This window comes from Penaeus monodon, chromosome 4 (assembly GCF_015228065.2).
Source record: "Penaeus monodon isolate SGIC_2016 chromosome 4, NSTDA_Pmon_1, whole genome shotgun sequence".
In the NCBI taxonomy this organism is placed as follows: domain Eukaryota; kingdom Metazoa; phylum Arthropoda; class Malacostraca; order Decapoda; family Penaeidae; genus Penaeus; species Penaeus monodon.
The window spans coordinates 35,010,296-35,015,442 of NC_051389.1; the positions used below are offsets into that span (position 1 = coordinate 35,010,296).

General features: G+C 48.3%; 1 pseudogene; it reads right to left on the reverse strand.

Moving 5' to 3' along the window:
- Positions 1-5,147, reverse strand: part of LOC119571955 — a 24,071-nt pseudogene that overhangs the window by 17,157 nt on the left and 1,767 nt on the right.

The window sequence follows — 5,147 nt, forward strand, 5'->3', positions numbered from 1 at the left end:
GGAGTGATGGTTCAGTGGAGATGATAGAAAGATCGTCTGCACAGGAGATGATCTTGCACCCCACTGGGAGGTTTATGTTGAGGATACAGGACATTAATGTGTTAAAAAGGGCTGGACTGAGAACCCCACTCTGTAGCATTCCATTCTCTAGTTGCATGTGCTGTGATAGGTGACCTTGTTCTATTCCTTAAGTAGTCACCTATCCAAGCCAAGAGCTTACCTCTGATTCCCTTTCAGGATCAGGCTCTCCTGAATGGCAGGGGAACTTGCCAATACAAAACCCTTCTCCAGGTCAAGGAATACTACCATAGATGTGCCCGTGCTTATTGTGCTCAAGAGCGTGTCTATGCTGTGCACTGTGCTCATGCCCCTGGTGAACCCGTGGAGGTGTTCATGTGGGGGTCCCATTTTCCATTGGAGCCGGTTCAGTACCATCCTCTCGGCCAGACAGCTGAGGAGAGAGATGAGGTGGTACTTCCCTGGCTCCATTTGTTTAGGGATGGGAGCTATGGTAGCCCTCTTCCAACTCTAGGGTAGAGTGGATGTTTCCCTGGACTTGTTAATGAGTTGCAGGAATACGAGCTTTCTTACTAGTCCCAAGTGGGAAATGATGGAGTACGAGATCCCATCAGAGCCCGGGGCTGTTTCCAAAAATGAAAAAAGTGCAGAAGAACCACAGGAACAAGTCCAGAGAAACATCCACTCTACTCTAGAGTTGGAAGAGGGCCACCATAGTACCGATCCCTAAACCAAAGGAGCCAGGGAAGTACCGCCCCATCTCTCTCATCAGCTCTCTAGCCAAGACAGCCGAGAGGATGGTGCTGAACAGGCTCCATGGAAAATGGGACCCCCACATGAACACCTCCACGGGTTCACCAGGGGCATGAGCACAGTGAACAGTGCCACGCTCTTGATGGCTAAGACATAAAATAGACATCATGTCTTCATACTGCCACGCATTGATGGCAAAAGACTTGATCACCCTTATCAGAGCAACAATCCCCTGCTCCGCAATAGCCGATGCACCGCACTGTGGAGACGATGTTGAATATCTTGCCGTTGAGATTCACCTGGTCGTGGGCCCCTGAAATTTTACGTGTACAGCTGGCCACACTGTAGTACCTTAGATATCAGCCAGGTCTGTGCTTCTGCAGCACATGACAGAGTGATCATAGGGGGAGACTTCAACGCACACCACCCCATCCTGGGTCCCTGCTGGGCACTGGATGCGGTTGGCTATCACCTAGCCAATGTGCTTGAGACATTCCCTGAGATCGCTCTCCTCAATACCCAAGAGCCAATGCATGTCAGAGGAGGGGTCCTAGACCTCACCCTGGCCACTGTAACTCTGTTGGAGAGGATTGGCTGGTGTGTCAATGAGACCATCACAAGTGACCATACCACCCTCTCTGAGCTATGGCAACAGGTCAAGCAAGTTACCAGACGCTCAGCCCCGAGATGCATGCATCACGACCCCCAGTCGGAGACGAACAGACTGGCGTATGGGTTCTCTGTAAGAACAAGTAGCAACAGCCTACCAGCCGAACTGAGGGCAAGACAAGAATGCCTACAACCAGACAGACTTGCTCATATCACAGAAAGGGTAGCCGAACCCGATAACTCAGACATTATCTTTTCTCTGAGGGAACTAAGAAATGCATATAAAGCCAGTTGTAACACAGCCCCGGGCTCTGATGGGATCTCGTACCCCATCATTTCCCACCTGGGACAAGTAGGTGAGCTCGCATTCCTGCAACTCATTAACAAGTCCAGGGAAACTTCCACTCTACTCTAGAGTTGGATGAGGGCCACCATAGTTCCCATCCCTAAACCAAAGAAGCCAGGGAAGTACCACCCCATCTCTCTCCTCAGCTGTCTGGCCAAGACGGCCGAGAGGATGGTACTGAACCGGCTCCAATGGAAAATGGGACCCCCACATGAACACCTCCACGGGTTCACCAGGGGCATGAGCACAGTGCACAGCATAGACACGCTCTTGAGCACAATAAGCACGGGCACATCTGTGGTAGTATTCCTTGACCTGGAGAAGGGTTCTGAATTGGCAAGTCCCCTTGTCATTCAGGAGAGCCTGATCCTGAAGGTGTTCTCAGTCCAGCCCTTTTTAACACATTAATGTCCTGTATCCTCAACATAAACCTCCCAGTGGGGTACAAGATCATCTGTGCAGACGATTTTTCTATCATCTCCACTGGACCATACTGCCTAAACAAAGCCCAGCATTGTCTGGACCTCGTGTCTGAGGAGTGTTGTAGGACAGGACTAAAGATCTCTGCAGCCAAATCCAAAGCCATGTCTCTGAGACAAAAAGTTCAAGGCACAAGTCTGAAAATCCAGGGAATAGACTTGGAGTGGGTTCAGGACTACTACTACCTTGGGGTATGGATAGACCGGACCCTCTCCTTCCAGAAGGAGGTCCAGTACCTGGTTGACCGAACCAAATCAAGACTGCCTGTGATGAGAGCAATGAGTGGGAGACGCATAGGAGCCAGACACAGAGTACTAAGCTCATTCTATGTACATGCTGTCCGGCCCATTGTGGACTATGCTTCCCTTGCTCTGATTGGCATTAAGAAAAAACTTAGAGACCAACTGGAGACAGTCCAAAACGAAGCTGCCAGGGTCATTCTGGGTGTCCCAAGGTGGACAAAGGTCCTCAACCTCCTCCGGGAGGCAAACCTTCTCCCCCTGACCTCACGAATCGATCTAATCGATGACCTTATCAAAGGTCATCCAGGCTCCCAGGAATACAAGCCTAAGACATAAAATAGTCAGATGCCTAGAACAAGATAATGAGATCTTTGCAAACAACTCCTGGCTGTCTCACACAGCCAGGGTGTTAATACGCCATCAGCTCAAAGAACAGCTTCTTGCCAAGGGCATGGACTCCCCCCACCCTGACTTTGTCATGAGCCTGGCAACCAACAAGAGTGAATACCCCACGCCTAGCCTAAAGGCAGAAACCCAGAGGGTCATTGCAACCATCACTCCTCCGGGTAGTAGAACATACTACACGGATGGATTGGTCGATCCCTTGACCCACACTGCAGGCGCCGGTTTCTCAGCAAGGGATGCCACAAAATCCATGAGGGTAACAGACAACACCTCCTCACTACAGGTAGAGGCAGTTGCTATCATGGGAGCCCTAGGCCATGCATCCGTGAGGGAAGGACACATGGTCATACATACAGTCTCCAGAGGAGCCATCAACTGTCTTCAGCAGCGCTCACCCAATGACAATATCTACTTTCTGACTACTATCCTATCAATGGCACAGAGGATTCTTGCACAGGGTAGAAGAATTATCATAAACTGTGTTCCTAGTCACATAGGGATCAGAGGGAATGACCTTGCTGACAGACTAGCCGACATTGGCAGCGGTATGCCCCCTAATCCATGATTATACATCCAAGCCGAAAATTACTTAAGAAGAAGTGATCCTCCCCCTCGGCCAGCTTCTACTCAAACGCCACAGGCTATGAACCACTGGCACTCTCTGAAATAACCAACAGAGGTACCGAAGTCATTCTTCACAGAATGCGCCTAGGTTACCACTGTGGATGGCATATAATAGAGAAAATAAACTGTGAAGAGAGGTGTTGCATGCATTGCGGCGAGCCGAACGTCACACTCGTACATTACTTAGAGAATTGTAAATACACACAATTCCTGAGACAGGGTCCGAAGAACACAGCTGTCGTGCTGGTAAAGGGATTATGCGGTATGCTTACACCACGGCTACAGGAGCGCCTGCTGCCAATCCCACCGCCATGGTAAGCACCGAGTGTCAGATAAACAAATGAGACAGCCATAAAAAGCTGACACAGGCCGGGCCATACATAGAAGGCCCGGGCGAAGCTAGAACACAAGGACTGCCCAGTCCTTAGCCAACTGGGGAGCCTGCCGGCTCCCCCGTTGATCTCCAACTTCACTTCAGCACCCAGCCATACGTGTGGGCACTCACACCCACAACAAACACTCCCCAAAGAGATAAGACACCAGTAACCCAAATAGTAGATGCACAACCATCCATCTACTATTGGATATGAATATATATATATATATATATATATATATATATATATATATATATATATACATATATATATATATATACATATATATAAATATACATACATATAAAGAGAACCTGATGGGCAGGGTCATCCACACGGAAGCGAGCTAGGTGCCCATACAGCCACATCATCATCATTTAACGGTAGGTTCATGTCTGAGCCGCCGTGGTCACAGCATGATACTCAATTGCAGTTTTCACATTGTGATGCTCTTGGAGTGAGTACGTGGTAGGGTCCCCAGTTCCTTTCCACGGAGAGTGCCGGTGTTACCTTTTTAGGTAACATTCTCTCTTATTTTATCCGGGCTTGGGACCAGCACTGACTTGAGCTGGCTTGGCCACCCAGTGGCTAGGCAGGCAATCGAGGTGAAGTTCCTTGCCCAAGGGAAACAACGCGGCGGTCGGTGACTCGAACCCTCGAACTCAGATTGCCGTCGTGACAGTCTTGAGACCACCGCAGCCTTGACGATCATGTGCTTCCATGATTTTTCTTCCATGATTCCGCCCGGTGTTCCCCCCCCCCCCCCCCCGAGTCACCATCTCTATTTACCCGGCACTGACTTGGGCTGACTTGGTCCCCCAGTGGCTAGGCAGGCAATCGAGGTGAAGTTCCTTGCCTAAGGGAAACAACGCGGCGGTCGGTGACTCGAACCCTCGAACTCAGATTGCCGTCGTGACAGTCTTGAGTCCGACGCTCTAACCATTCGGCCACCGCGGCCCCCATACAGACACATATATATATATATATATATATATATATATATATATATATATATATATATATATATATATATATATATATATATATATATTTTATATATATATATATATATATATATATATATATATATATATATATATATATATATAAAATATATTATATATATATATATATATATATATATATATATATATATATATATATATATATATATATATATATATATATGTGTCTGTATGGGGGCCGCGGTGGCCGAATGGTTAGAGCGTCGGACTCAAGACTGTCACGACGGCAATCTGAGTTCGAGGGTTCGAGTCACCGCCGACCGGGGGG